Below are 16,827 nucleotides of genomic sequence, written 5' to 3' on the forward strand. Positions count from 1 at the left end.
CCTTTGGCAGGTTGACTGCTCGAAATTGGGTCATGGGAGTTTCGTCAAAACTAAAAAAAAAAACATTTTTCAGTGATTTTCATCACAAAACAACCCAGAAACAACAAACCAACGAGATTTTAATATAATCTATCTCAAAAATAACATATTTTTGAGCTATTTTTGAGAAATTTTGGAAGTTTAAAAAGTGATTGTTCAAGCTATGGGTCGTGGTTTTTCTTGGCACAAAAACGTGTGATTTTTGTATTAAAAACAACATAAAATAGTGAAAAAATAACAGGAAAACTAAAACCTTCAAACCAATTTTCGTTTTACATCAATGAAGCAATATCAATTTAAAGAAAGATTGAAACTTTCATAATATGAACCATATATTTCGTAACAATACATTCATGAACGAAATTCCTTCACTATAGAAAATGATTTCAAACAATTTTTGTGTCAATAGATAACTAAAAACTTGTTTCTCAAAAGCCCCAAAGCAATTTAAGGTTTCAATGTATCAACTGAAAAAAAAATTGAGAAATTTTCTAAACTTTCATGTAATTAAACCCAAAATTTCAGATTCAAAATTTTCTTAGAATATTCAATGAAATATGCATATGATATATGGTTAGAAAACTCTCATCACGTAAAACAAAAACTCCAAGGTTTTCAAGTTCAATTGCAAAAAATTTCAAACGAAATTTTATCATGAACTTTAGGTTTTATATGCAAATTTAGAATTGTTTTTATAATTAAAAAAATTTGGGTCTTATAATCATATATGCATAACTTTGATACCAAATGAAGAAGATAATTTTCAACTCATTAGATATGTGAAAAGCTGTTGTTTAGTAATTTGAATGTTTGTCAAAAATTATATTATGTTTTACTGATTGAGAAAATTATATTAGGTTTTGCTTTTTTTATTAATTTCATTGCATTTCTTTGTTATTTTTTTATGGAGAATATTATACTTACAACCTATTTTTGTTTACAACCATATTTTAACCGTTGATTTTCGTCAATCAATGGTTATTATTTTAACAAATCAAACTCATTAATTAATATTTAACTTGGAAGTTAACCGTTGATATATGGTTATTATTTTCGCAAATCAAACTCAAACTCAAACTTATTGAGAAAATTATATTATGTGAAGAGTTATTGCTTAGTAATTTTTTAGATAATTTTTCAACCCGTTGTTAAGTTTACTTTTTTTTATTAATATCATTGTATTTCTTTGTTATTTGTTTTTATTGACTCTTGTAATTTTGAATATTTGCTAAAAATTCATATAATTTTTTAAAATCTTATAAATCCATATTGTCCTTTCAAATCTTATGAATTCTATTAAAATTCTTTAAAATCCAATCTTATGAAATCTTGATTGTAAAAAAAGTCTTTTAAAAAAGTCTATAAAGTCTCTCCAATTCTAAAATGTCTTTTAAAATCTGTAAGATTTTTATCTCAAAAAAAGTCTTTTAAAATTCTAATCCAATACACCCCCTTAATATGAAAGAAAGTGTCGCAGAATAAATTTTCTCTCCCCCACGAAAACAAAATAATTGAGAGAGAAAGCAAAAGAAAAGAGAGAGAAAAAATAAATAAAGAAAGAGGGTGAGTTACAGAGAATTTTATCCAAACAGAAATCATTTGCTGCTTAAAAATTAAAATATTAGGAAACTATATATTTCCATGATATATTCACTCAGCCAAATATAGTCAATATATTTAGACATGAATATTCCCGATTTGAATATATTTAGACATGAATGTTCCCGATTCGAATAAAATTACATCTCATGGAATATATTTGTGATTTATCAAAAAAAATAATCATTTGTAAATAAGCATTGTTCTATTTAATAATAATATTTAAATAAGATATGTGTGTTTAAAAAACTCTTCATAAGACTATGCATAAATTAAAATTAAATTTAATAATATATCTAAAAAAAATATAATATAATTTTTTGTATACTTTTATTTTTTTAATTCAAAAGAAATCTACAATGTGGAATGAGAAGTTATATAATGGGTTAAAGTACAAGTAAAGTAAAGATACAAATTCAACTTAAAAATCAAATTATTTTTAGGGTTGTCGTCTTTATTATAATAAAGAGTAAAATTATGGTACATTACATATTATAGAAAAATAACAAACTCTGTAAATTAATGTAAAATAGTTCAACAAATAAGATAAATTAATTTATTTCAATCGTTGGAAAATTTCTTTGAATACAATATTTGTTGTAATATTGGCAATTATGCCATGATCGTCAAGTATGAGAAGCTTTAAACTCTTCTTACTTTTGACCCTAGAGAGCAATATACAATTAGCCATGAGTAAAAATTGGTTTTGTAAGATAAATTTGTACATGAGATAAAGTCTGACCTTAACTCTTGTTTATTGTCATGGCAAAACAAACAACCAATGAAAATTTCCTGCGTTCAAACTTTACAGGGAAGGTGTAATTAGAAGGACTCAAATTCATCATTGAGATTAACACGATCTCACCTATGTTATTGCCTGAACGAATTTTCCCTTCAACAATATGTTCACCAAGTTTTGTAATAAGCAATCATGTGCACACCCTCTTGATTGATCTATATTCCTCAAAAGCATGACAGGCACTCCCTTTTTGAACGTCAATTTATTGTTAGGAACAGTATTTTAAAACTTGAACCGGTCATCGACTCAGTCGAGGTACTAGGTCATTGGTTCGACCATGTTCAACTGGGTTCAACCGGATTTACTGTTCAGATATTAAAAAAATATAAACATATTACTTATATTAAAAATTCACATACGAAAACTGTTAGGAATATGGCTTCCATACTCAAGAGGGGGTGAATTAAGTATTACAAGATTTTCGCAAAAGCCCCCTTCTAGTTTCTAAATAATCATTTCAAGCACACTTTGACATATGAAAAGCTAATCAATGCATTCAAACAATTCATAACATATAATGTATCACAATTGTAGAATTTATACTAGCACATACAAGATATCAAAGAAGCAATTAAAGTGCTAGAAATAAAAAGTTTAGAGTTTACAAAATTGCAAACACTATATATCCTGGTTCGGTCACCACCACTTGTGATCTACGTCCAGACTGAAGTCGCTCGATCAACTCTTTCACTAATGGTCAAGCTTCACGGGTGCTTGAAAAACCTTTACAATCTTCTAAGACTTCGGGTTCTTGGATACCTTTCAATCTCCAAGTTTATTGGTACTTGGTAACCTTATAATTCACTCCAAATTTACATAGGTATTTGGCCACCTCTCAAACAATGGGTCTCACAACCCTTTCAACTCAAGAATACAAGGAGGGAAATATTTAGAAATGAATATACACTCTCAAAGTGTGGATATACAACTTGAAGCACTATGGGTATATGAATTTTTAAGATATGAGCTCAAATTTGTTTGATCTTTGAAAGATATGAAAGAATATGAAAACGATAGTGTAGAAGCTCTCAAAGCATGCTTAATATGTGTAGAAATGATGCCCAATCTTTTTGAGTCATTGTGAATGCATATATAGTGTTTTCATTGAAAACTAGCCGTTTATAGCCGTTGGAAAACTAACTGTTGAGAAACTAGCCGTTGGGAAACTAGCTGTTTATAGCCGTTGGGATCTCATTTGAAAAACTAGCCGTTTTATAGCTGTTTATAGCCGTTGGGACCACTTTTAAAAACTAGCCGTTTTATAGCCGTTGGGATCTGTTGCAGTGGTAGTCGATTCCCAACTTGACAGCAAGAACACTATTTCGTATTTTGGCTATAATTGGAGTTATACTTGTCGGATTGATGTGATCTTGGTCTCTTTAGAAAAATAAAAGAGAGATCTACAACTTTTATGAGAACACAATATCCAAATCCATCATATTAGATACGAAAAATTGTATGGAAGGCAGCAGCAAAATTAAGCAACAAATTTAAGTTAAAATGTGTTCTAGCTTGCTTCCAACTACTTTTTGTGAAAGATCTTGACTTGATAAATATGTTTTGAAGTTATAAAATATGTCAATGATCTTTTCCATATAATTTTTCAAATTCCTTTCAAGTATATAAAGGTTATGATTATACAATTTGAAAAACACATTTACTTTGAGAAAAACTTTGAGCTCATGCAATGCAATCTATCATATACCCTCACATATATTCTAAGTCCTAAAGATATATTCTAAATATGATTTTAGACTTAGCTTCATGTCTTGTGTCTTGGATCTTTTCTTGAACTTGATGCTTTGACTTGTTGAATATGACAATGCTTGACACTTTGTTGGTTTTGATCATTTTTTACCATGGTTATGATATTGAGCTTCTCTTAGATGTTGTCCATGGTTAGTTGTCTTTGATCTTGTTATTGCTCTTCTAATTATTCCTTATTGCTCTTGATCCAATGATCTTGCCACTTTAATATGACATCACTCTTCTTGTGTGGCTACATCATACATTTTTCAATATCCATATATGGTTGATGTTTTTTGCTCTTGATCAAACGATCTTGCTTTTTTGTTGTTGCCACTTTGTTATTATCAAAACATACTTTGTATCTACAAAAACTACCAATGAGCTTCAAAAAATAGATTGGTTCTCAATGATAGCAAATAATATATACTTCTAGGCTTCTAGCTCTAGACCATATCCTAACATTGGATTAAAATCACAATGTAAGCTAAGTGCACCTTTTGTGCCTTGACATAACACATATAAACTAAATCATGATAACAAATAGTAGGCATGAAATATATACTAAGCAGAAAGTTTCTACTATTGAAATGAGACCATCAGTGTTTATCCCCACTTAACTTCTACGGTTGAAATATACACCTTTTGTGCCTTGACATAACACAGATAAACTAAATCATGATAACAAATAGTAGGCATAAAATATACACTAAGGAGAAAGTTTCTACGGTTGAAATGAGACCATGAGTGTTTATCCCCACTTAACTTCTTTAGATCATTATAAGATACAACTAAATTACATAAATGAACTGCACTAATCCAAAACACCTTATTTTCACCTTACTTTTTAATCATGTTTACCACAAAATATGAACATGATTTAATTCAAGAGTTCATAGCAACCAAAAAAAAAATTTACAAAAAAGAAAAAATAAATAGAGGGTCAACCGGTCTAACCCAGGTCAACCAGTCCAAACCGAGTTGACTGCAGAATCGATCCAAATGACCGCTCGGACTGGGGAACCTACCGGGTCATCGAGACCCGGGTCGACCCAGCCTGTCCGAGCCAGTTTTTAAAACACTGGTTAGGAAGTCCAGTGCCAGAAAAAGTGTTAAGTATTTCTGGAGGAAATGCTTCTTCCTCAAGATTGTTATTCCCTTCTGCTTTATTATAATATATGTGTAACAGCCCGTTACGTACCAGTAATGTTATCATTGCATATGGTATTAAGCGCAGTTACAATCACAGTAATTGAATTAATTAAATTACGTGTAAACTTTTTTATTTTATTACATTCTTTTCTTTAATCATAAACCATTTCTGTAATCAATTAAAAACAATACCAAAATTGTAAATGCAAAACTCGCGGAAGCATAAAAATTCTTAATTATAAACCCTCCAAGCAATACCATTAACTCTAGGTGATAAAACGACATATTTTCAATTTTTGCACAGTAGGAATCGATTCCCAACCTCAAGGAATCGATTCCCAGCAGCTACAGTAACACACATAAGCTTCATTTTTGCTCCCCTGTTTTAAGGAATCAATTCCCAACCTCAAGGAATCGATTCCCAGCCTTCACAGTGGCTGAAATGAATCGATTCCTAGCCTTCACAGTGGCTGAAATTCACGTGCTCTGTTTCAGGGAATCGATTCCCAACAACAGGGAATCGATTCCCTACTGTGAAAAACCAGTTTTGACAGTTTTTTCACTTCATAAGGGATCCATGATTTCAATCCTATCACTTTAATACTTAATATAACCCATGTACCATTACTAATGGAGGCTCTAGGCCCTTCCATCATGCATATCCATTATGTAATGCATCAATTACAATATTTCCCATTTGTTTTGCCATTTACACATCATATGGCTCATTTTACATCACAAGTCACTAAATGCCTTTAAACATAATGTGTGGCCATGGACAAGTCCCATGCTCACCAAAATACCAATATAAACCAAAGGCATAACTATACATTAATTCTAAAGGACTTAACATATAGTCATGAACATCCAAAAGCATGGCAGTATCAACATGCAACAAGTTCATAACCTAAGTCCAAAATACTAAACACTATGCTATGTGTATCAAATGGAATCCTCCAACATGCTATGCCCTCCATATGCACCTCATGCTCAACTCCTCCATGCTCAACATAACCTGAAATGGTGTCCCCAAACGCGGGGTGAGATATACAAATAGATCTCAGTAAATCAAGGGTACTAGAGGATCACTCCACCCCATGGCTCACTCAATGTGCAACAAATAACATCATGTAAAATGCATAACATACAAAATCACAACAACTGGGTACAAATCCAAGAACATCCACATCAGGATTTCGTTCAAGGACCCCATCATAGAACCCCTGGGAAGCTTCCTAGTGCCTCTCCCATGGATGAGATGACCCCATGGCAAAACCCAACTGGAACTCCTCATGAGCCCTATCCAGCGGAAGTCCCACGTTTAGATCATCCAGGTGCCGCTCCGGAGTCGGCCCCACGGCAAAACCCGACTGGAATCCCCAAAGGATATCTCCAGCGGAAGTCCAAACCACACACATCTACTGGCCAGAGATCAAACAATTCACACACAACATGCTTTAAGCATGTCACACAATCAAGCAATAATGCATGAACATACTTATTAACACAATGTCCAAAGGCACAAAATCCAACCACAACCTTCCACTAGGTGTGGTGGAGCACACAAGGGATTATAACTCAAGTTCCAAAGGTTTACCTCCACTCCGAAGCCAATTCTCCTTAACGTAAGATCCAAGCTTAATCCACTTCTATTGAATCCGTGAGTGGCAACCTATATGATCAAACAACAATGATCAACAACATTGACATAATACTCATCAACTTTACAACAATAATAACCAACAAAGTCACTTAGGCCTATGGCTATTTTTCCATTTATCTCAACTATCACAATCATTTTAATCCTTAAACTAACTCATCATCATAACCATTTATGCCCTAAGGCACCAACCATTGGTTTTACAATACTTTTCACATCATTTCCACCCAATTTCCTTATAGGTCGAATTACCACATAAACCGTATATTCCACATTCTTCCTTCCAATATCACTATATCACAAGATACTATCATCTATTTAAACACCATTTACCACCATACAACATCAATTATATCATTTTTACATTATCAAATCATCCATGAGCACAATAGGTCGAATTGTTCATGCTAGGGTCCCAAAGGATTTTCAATTCATTCTAACACTTCTACACATCATACAATCTTATAATTCACTCATACAATTACTCCATAACTCAATTATACAATCCTATCATCATGCCATTTCACAAAGTATTGGAATTCAACTCAAAATTTCACTAACTTACAACTTTACAAATCACCATAAATTCTATTACATCAATCATCATCATTTATCATTCTAAGCATTTAATTCCAAAGGAAACATATCATTTAATGCTCCTAACTACCATAACTCAGTTTACAACTTCAAAACCCTCATCCAATTTATGATCTCCATTAAAACTCAAAGAGAGTGTTAAAACTTACCACCAATAGCTCCCTAGGGTTCAAGGGGATGATCTCCAACCAATGAATCAACACAAGGATCCTCAAAATTTCACCAAAATGCCACCAAATTCGCGGCTGTAAATGGAGGTTTTCTCCCTCCACAATGCTTCCCACAAGATGCACTCTACATGAAAGTCATACACAAGAGTGTGGGGAACAACTTTGTAGTTGGAAGTTTCTCCTAAATATGACTAGAAAAGTAGATGGAATTTCAAAAGCTCAAGGTCACCTCCATGGACAAGGAGCTCGACGATTTCAAGAAGAAGAGGAGAGAGAAAATGGCTTATGTCTTGACTTTGGTGGCTTAAAATCACTTAAGCCACTTAAAGTAGGTCCCACACGTCACTTAACTTTCTTAAATCATCCAATTTAACCCACAAATTCATAATCTACGTATTTTTCTCGTTCACGTCATATTTTTACTTCCTTAAAATACTGATCATATTTTCACGCTTATCGGTACAATTATACCGCAGTATTTTACACCGAAAAAATCACTATTCATCAAATTTTCTGAAACTTGCCTATCCACTCGATTTTTCATCCTGAATCCATTTCCGGCGTTATTCTTACTATTTGAGACCTTCTATTCAATTTTTCTTGCCTAGGGATAGGTGTTTGGTAAATTATTATTTTGCCATTTCTTATGCAATTTGACCCTAATTTCATTATTTTCACTAATCCTCCCCTTTTATCCATATTATCATATATATTTATACGTTTGCGAAATACGAGATGTTATAATATGCTTGAAGTGTTTTTTTTTTTAGCTTTTATAAGAGAAAGTGTAGCCAAATATATTTTTATAAAAATACTTATTTTAAAATAAGATTTTTTTTAATAATGGATATAAAATTAGAAGCTCTTTGAAGGAGCTCTTTTAAAGATGTACTTATCTTTTTTAGAGTCCTCATATTTATTTTTCAATCATGATCGTATTCTAAATTTATATTTATTTATATTTATTAATTTTATCCTTTATCCTATTCGATCTCCTCCTCTCCAACAAAATGTTGAAAACATCACCGACAAAGAGTAATCATGTGTGTCGATGTGATTTGAAGCATCCAAATATTTTTGAGTTCATCATTTTGGATGAAACTCTTTTTTAATAAAAAAAATATATTCATTCTTGGATCTATTTTTTCATTTTAAATCTTTACCTTTAAAACATTTGTTATTTGTTTCTTATTACATTTGTTCTTCTTCTTTTTTTATTAGATAAACCCTTTCTATTTTGGGTTTAGTGTGTGTCATTTTAAAGGATATAAGCTTATGTCCTTTCACCCCTTATAACTATGTACTTTGGGGAGTAGATAGTTATAATATGAATTTTTCTCTCTCTCTCCATGTCAGCCGACAAGTTTCTGAAAAATTTCTAAAGAGAGAGAAATAAAGTAAATTTAATATTATAATTATGTATTCCTCGGAGTACATTGTTATAAGGGGGTGAAATAACATAAATTTATATCATTTAAAAGGACAAATAGTTTTCCCTTCTTTTTTAACTTTAGCTATGAAAAAAGTGTCAAACAAACTCTTAAGGTGATCACTATAAGTTCATCAAGAGGTATGCTAGTGATGATTTCATCATACCTTTACTATATGTTAAAGATATGCTAATAGTTGGGGAAGATTTAAAAAAATGTTGCTCTTAACAGAGCATTGAGCACTTCTTTTGCTATGAAAGATCTTAACCCGATAAAGTAGATCATTGGGATGAAAGTTATCCGAGATTTCTCTAGGAAGTTGCTATGACTATCCCAGAAGAAATATATCAAGAAATTTAATATACAAAAGGCCAAATTGGCAATCACATCACTTGAGGGATATTTAAATTATTAAGAAGCAAAATTCAACAAGTGATGAAGAGAAAGAAGAAATGATGAAAGTGTCATATTCAAATGCGGTTGGCAGCCTTATGCATGCAATGATTTACACTAGACTAGACATTGCCCATGTCTCCAATCTTGTAAGTCGGTTTCAGGCAAACCCCAAAAAAAAAAATTGGGCACTTTGTGTTTTGAGAAAGGAAATCCCGAGTTCGAAATATACACGAATTCAGACCTAGGTTAGGTGATACTTGCTAACTAAAGTCTACGTCAAGATATTTGATTCTTTTTGTAAGGGGAGCTATATCTTGGCGTCTAAGCTCCACAAATGTGTTTCCTTGTCTAACAAAGAACTCAAGTATATTGCAACAATAGAAGCATGTGAAGAAATATTATGGATGAAAATTTTCTTATTCGAGTTGAGTCACAAGCAAGAAAAATATGTGTTGAAATGTAACAATCGAAGCACAATGCACTTTGTCAAAATTTTAACATTTTACTTTTCCTCGAAGCATTTTGATATCCATTATTAGACCCGAGATAAGATAGAGGAGAAACATTTACGGGTTGAAAAAATCTACATAGACTTGAACAGATGCGACATAATAATAGTTAAAATGCAAAGATAAATATGAAAGACTATTAAATTGTTTATTAAATTGCATTATCGCTTCAATGTTTGTTGTTTTCTCTATCATCTTTTCGCTAGTAATGTTGTTCCCCTGCTACAAAGGTTGACGATCTGAGTTGCAATCTAGCTCACAAAAATAACATGATTTAGTGCTTGCAAAATTAGTATATTCTTGAATCTTGTTTTTTCAAATAAGGAAGGCACTTTAAACAAATAAAATATAATTGTTAGTCAAAAAATCATTTGTTAAAGTTGTAACTTTTCGAAATATAAGCATATTTTTCTGCATTTATGTACCTTTTAAATGTTAAAATTTTGGCAATTTTATCAATACTTTTTTTTTTCAAAACCAAAATCGAGAAGATCTTTTCAGAATTTTTAAATTTGATAAAAATATATAAAAATGTTTATTTTTTACAATGAAAATACTTATTAAAAATATAACTTTTCAAAATTATTTAGTGACATTAAAAAATCATTTGTTGAAGGAAAAAATGTTTGTCCTTTTAAATGATATAATTTTGTGTCATTTTATATCCTAACCGTTAATTTTCATCAATCAACGGTTAGGATTTATTGGATTTTATTACGAATTACTAATTAATTAATAAGTTTGATCCAATAAATCCTAATCGTTGATTGACAGAAATCAACAGTTAAGATCTAAAATGACATAAAATTATATCTTTTAAAATGACAAACATTTTTTCCTTTGTTGAATTTGAATTTCTTTCACTGGATAAGTCATTAGAATTAGTCTAATGTCAGAGATTTGGATAGTTTGTATAAAGTCATAGATTCGAATCTCAATAACCCCATTGTTTTAAATATATATATATATATATATATATATATATATTCTTTTGCTGAATTATATTCCAACTTTTATGGCTTGCTTGTTTAGCTTGGGTTTTATATTTTCTTAGAAAATGTTACGTTGGGAGTGAAATCCTTGGCAAATTGTGGCCTAAATTCGTAAAATATTTAGTTTTTGGTGAATTTTTTATAATTTTTTTTTTAAAAAAAAAATGTTAGCAAAAAATTTCGGTGAGGAATTAATCTAAATATTTAGCAAAAGTGACTGCATACTTCCTAAATGGTACACACGAATTATGTTAAACAAATATAACAATTTCACACATCAGCACAACACAATAAAAGAAGAACAATTTGGGCTGTTCTTGACAACAACAATAATAATATGAAGGGTTATGTGAAACAAACACAGCTATAAACAATGTTCTTCTCAACAATAAAGCAATAATAATATGAAGGGCTATATGAAACAAATACAGCTAACAACTATTTACACATGAAAAAAAAAACAGAAAACTGCTGCATAATTGAACATAACACAAAGATTCCCATTACTAAAACAGAACACATTATCATACAAATTCATCTTTAATTTCCATTTTTTAGCTATATACAATACACCAAAAAACATATTAAAAAATTGGGAATTTTTATTTTTTTAAAGTTTCTTATACAATTATGTTTCTGGGTATGAACACAAAATTCCAAAAAGAACGTAACTTTGGAGGTTTGGTAAAAAGGGATTACTTTATAAACGGTGGGAATCGACGGTGCGACACTGTTGCTAGAGAGATGCAGAAAGAGAAGAGACTGAAATATGCTTATGGTGTTGGAGAATAAAAATATAAATTTTGCGAATGATGTAACCACTATATGATATAATTAACAGCCAATTAAGACCTAATGACATGGCCGTCTTAGCTCAGCTGGTAGAGCGCATGGCTTTTAACCATGTGGTCGTGGGTTCGATTCCCACAGACGGCGATTTTGTAAGCTTTGTTTCATTAATGTTATGATTACTGTCCTTCCCATTGTGTTTTGTTATGCGTTTCTGTCTTTGACTAGATGTACCTAAGACCTACTTAGGGGTCTAGTTATGGCCCAAGCCTATAAATATGCTCACGTTTTCACTCAAGTTTTTTTATATACCTACTTACGGGTGTAGTTATGGCCCAATCCTATAAATATGCTCCGGTTTTCACTCAAGTTTTTTTATATAGAAGTATATTACACTCAAGTTTTTTTTATATAGAAGTATATTACTTTCATGTTTTATGAGAGGAAAAAAAAATTATGTACTCACAAATTAAAAATGAGATCCATTTTATATTTATTCTCTCTTGTGAGAAAATTTTTCTTTCATATAACATGAGAGTAATATTCTCCTTTTATATATTACTGAAACTTAGGCATATTGAATGATGGGCTGTGACTTTAAAAAAATTTAATAATTTTTTGGTAGATAATTTAAAGGTATTTCCACACAACTTCTTCGAGTCACCTTATTCTTAGAGTACTAAGACTAGCTCTTCATTGAAACAAAGAGTGCATTGGACCACTATCGTCGAAGGAAGGGTGAGAGTAATTTCCATTTGAGGAGGAGGCGATTTCCCACAGATTTTTCATGTAATTGGGTCATATGGTGCAATCATGTTCTAATGATTTAAGCCTTTAAGGGATATAGCATTTCTAGTGGTAGGTAAGAATGTGCATGGGTCGACATGAATTGGTTTTTTTATAGAACTGAATTGAACTTGTTTAAATCGATTCGGTTCTTTGAACTGAATTTTTTTTTTTAAATCAAACCGACTCGGTTTGGTTCAAAATCGATTCGGAACCGGTTCGACCTGAACCGAATATAAACTGGTTTTTAATCTTGTTCAATTGAGACTGAAACACAACATTAGAGAGAGAGAGATGAATGCTTCAACTAGGAAAAAAGGTTAAGAGGAAGTGCAAAGATGAGAGGCTACAATCTCAAAGTTGAAGCTCTCGATGAGATCTTCTCCTTCGTTTCTCGATTCGAAGGCCCCGACGAAGACGAAGCTATCAATTTCCTCCTCGATCAACTCAAACAAGAATCTCATAATTTTTTTTCTCCCCAAATTGTTACTTCAATTTTTCGATTCAATTTTTGTATGTTAAATTAATGAGAGAAAAAATGGTAGTGAAATCTATGTAGATACAAGGTATGTTTTGATGATAACAAAGTGACAACAACAAAAAGAGAAAAGCTTTGATCAAGAGCAAAAGGCATGAACCATATGTGGATGTTGAAGATGTATGATGTAGCCACACAAGAAGAGTGATGTCATATCAAAGTGGCAAGATCATTGGATCAAGAGCAACAAAGAATAATTAGAAGAACAACACCAAGATCAAAGATAACTAACCATGGACAACATCTAAGAGAAGCTCAATATCATAACCATGGTGAAAAATGATCAAAACCAACAAAGTGTCAAGCATTGTCATATTCAACAAGTCAAAGCATCAAGTTCAAGAAAAGACCCAAGACACAAGACATGAAGCTAAGTCTAAAATCATATTTAAAATGTATCTTTATGACTTAGAATTTATGTGAGGGTATATAATAGATTGCATTGTATGAGCTCAAAATTTTTCTCAAAGTAAACGTGTTTTTCAAATTGCATAATCATAACCGTTATATACTTGAAAGAAATTTGAAAAATTCATGGAAACGATGCTTGACATATTTATAACTTCAAAACATATTTATCAAGTCAAGATCTTTCACAAAAAGTAGTTGGAAGCAAGCTAGAACACATTTAAACTTAAAATTTGTTGCTTAATTTCGCTGCTGCCTTCCATATAATTTTTTGTATCTAAGATGATGGATTTGGATCATGTGTTCTTCATAAAAGTTGTAGATCTCTCTTTTATATTTCCAACGAGACCAACATCACATCAATCCGACAAGTATAACTCAAATTATAGCCAAAATATGAAACAGTGTTCTTGCTGTCAAGTTGGGAATCGACTACCACTGCAACAGATCCCAACGGCTATAAAACGGCTAGTTTTTCAAAAGTGGTTCCAACGGCTATAAACAGCTATAAAATGGTTAGTTTTTCAAATGAGATCCCAACGGCTATAAACGGCTAGTTTCCTAACGGCTAGTTTTCCAACGGCTAGTTTTCAATGAAAACACTATATATGCATTCATAATGACTCAAAAACATTGGGCATTATTCCTACACATATTAAACATACTTTGAGAGCTTCTACACTATCACTTGCATATTCTTTCATATCTTTCAGAGATCAAACATATTTGAGCTCATATCTTGAAAATCCATATACCCATAGTGCTTCAAGTTGTATATCCACACTTTGAGAGTGTATATTCTTTCCAAATATTTCCCTCCTTGTATTCTTGAGTTGAAAGGATTGTGTGACCCATTGTTTGAGAGGTGGCCAAATACCTAAGTAAATTTGGAGTGAATTGTAAGGTTGCCAAGTACCTGTAAACTTGGAGATTGAAACGTATCCAAGAACCCGAAGTCTTGGAAGATTATAAAGGTTTGTCAAGCACCCGTGAAGCTTGACCATTAGTGAAAGAGTTGATCGAGCGGCTTCAGTCTGGACGTAGGTCACAAGTGATGGTGATCGAACCAGGATATATTGTGTTTGCAATTCTTTAAACTCTAAACTCTTTATTTCTAGCACTTTAATTGCTTCTTTGATATCTTGTATGTGCTAGTATAAGTTCTATACTTGTGATATATTATATATTACGGATTGTCTGAATGTATTGATTAGCTTTTCACATATCAAAGTTTACTTGAAATTATTATTTAGAAACTAGAAGAGGGATTTTGCGAAAATCTTGTAATACTCAATTCACCCCCTCTTGAGTATGGAAGCCACATTCCTAACAAGTGGTATCAGAGCTTAGTGCTCAGTCAGGGGTTTAACCACCTAGAGTTAAAGATCCTTGTTAGGGCTTCCAATATAATTTAATTTTAAATCAAACAAAAAAAATGCAAGGCTTTGAATGTGATAAACCACCATTCTTTGATGGTGAGGATTTTGAATATTGGGTAAAAAGAATGGAAGTTTTTATTCAATCAATTCGTCTTTATTTGTGGCATGTTGGAGATAAAGGTTTTTAATTGAAAATAGAAGAATGCATGAATGATTTCAATAAAAGATGTTTTGTCTTCAATTTAGAGGCTATGCAAATGCTTAGAAAAAGTTTATATGATGATGCATATGCCAAGATCAAACATTGTAAGAATGCTAAAGATATATGGGATACTCTTGTTGCTATCTATCTTGTTAATGATAACTTTGTGCATGAGGATGTATCTAGAGAGCAAGTAGAGCAAAACCTATTGGAGGAAGACAATCTTGATAGAAATATTCAAGAAGGAATTGAAAGTAATCAAGGAATCTCAAAATCTCTTTTTGAGGATGATGACATTCAACTTGAGGTAACAAATACCAAACTTGATTATGTTCCTTCACATGATTTGCAATGTGCGGATGATGATTTAAATGATAGCTTGTTGAACTTGAAAAATAGAAATTTGGCTTCTATACAAAGTATTTGCTTCATTGAAAATCAAATTGAATCTTTGAAAAATATATAGGATTTTCAAGAAGAGGACATATCCTTGAATTGTGAATCCTCAACCATTCTTAAAAATTGCATTGATGTTGATAATCAAGTTGAGAAATTATCATCCAAACTTTCCATAATTGATAATCTTACATGCTCATATTCCATATTTGAAAATGAAAATAATAATGATATTTTTGTACATGGAAAACCTATAAATGATTGTGGAAATAATAGCTTGGATAATGATAATAGCAAGAAAGCCAAAAATTTGAAAGTTGAGCTTGTAAAGAACAAGTTATCTTGCAAACACATTGTATGCAATTATTGTGGTAAAGTAGGACATATTTCTCATTTGTGCTATCATATAAGAAATTCTTGCATGAGAAATAAATTGGTTTGGGTTGTCAAAACTTTTATAAATGTTATTCCTAACACTCAAGGACCTAAGATGAAATGGGTACCAAAAAGTCCTCCTAGCTTTTCCAATGTGCAAAAAATTATTCAAAATGATGGAAAAAAAGGTCAAGAGAAAAAGGAATCATTAAGGAAAATGCTTCTTAGGCCTAATAATAAAATTATCAATCAAAGAAGTAATGGAACTTCAACCAAAGCTTATCACATGAACAAGGTGGAACCTAGAAGGTTCAAAATCCAAAGAGAAAAGCAATGGGTAAGAAAAAGTCTTCACTTGATTACTAAGGCCAAGGTATCAAATATCTTTACCTCTTATACTTATTCACATGTGTGAATCCAATGAATTTAAGGTATATATCCTTTAGGCCGTAGGTAATGGATAAAATCATATGTGATTGGTTTGAATGCTGAAAATTATGAATAGCACATGATTATATCTATAGTTGTTCACTTATATGTTGATTTCTGACACAACTGAATTATTTTACGCATATCTTGAGTTACAGAAATCATTTTTAAGTGAAACCAGTCGTCATTGAAATCTATCTTGATAAAATTTAATTATGGAAAGTTTCATAATTTTAAGTCAAGTATAATGCTCCCAGAAATCTCGTGAATATGGTTGTTTTGTCATAAACTTTGTTCTTGGCTAGTTTAATTAAAATGAGCATAACTTGAGCTATACAAATCCTTTGAGCATGAAACCAGTGGCATTACAAAGATAGCTCAATCAAGTTTAATACTGGAAATCTTTAGAATTTTTGTATGTGTACATTGCTCTAGT

The 16,827-nt window shown here is 31.5% G+C and overlaps 1 non-coding gene across 1 annotated transcript; it reads left to right on the plus strand.

Annotated features, from left to right (window-relative positions):
• Window positions 1-11,952: 11,952 nt before the first annotated feature.
• Window positions 11,953-12,025, plus strand: TRNAK-UUU (transfer RNA lysine (anticodon UUU)). Its single transcript has one exon. It is a non-coding gene; the product is annotated as a tRNA-Lys (tRNA).
• The last annotated feature ends 4,802 nt before the right edge of the window (window positions 12,026-16,827 follow it).

The sequence above is a fragment of the Gastrolobium bilobum genome, unplaced genomic scaffold (genome assembly GCF_033153095.1).
Source record: "Gastrolobium bilobum isolate Gb01-03AN ecotype WA unplaced genomic scaffold, APGP_CSIRO_Gbil_v1 utg70441, whole genome shotgun sequence".
Taxonomy (NCBI): Eukaryota; Viridiplantae; Streptophyta; class Magnoliopsida; order Fabales; family Fabaceae; genus Gastrolobium; species Gastrolobium bilobum.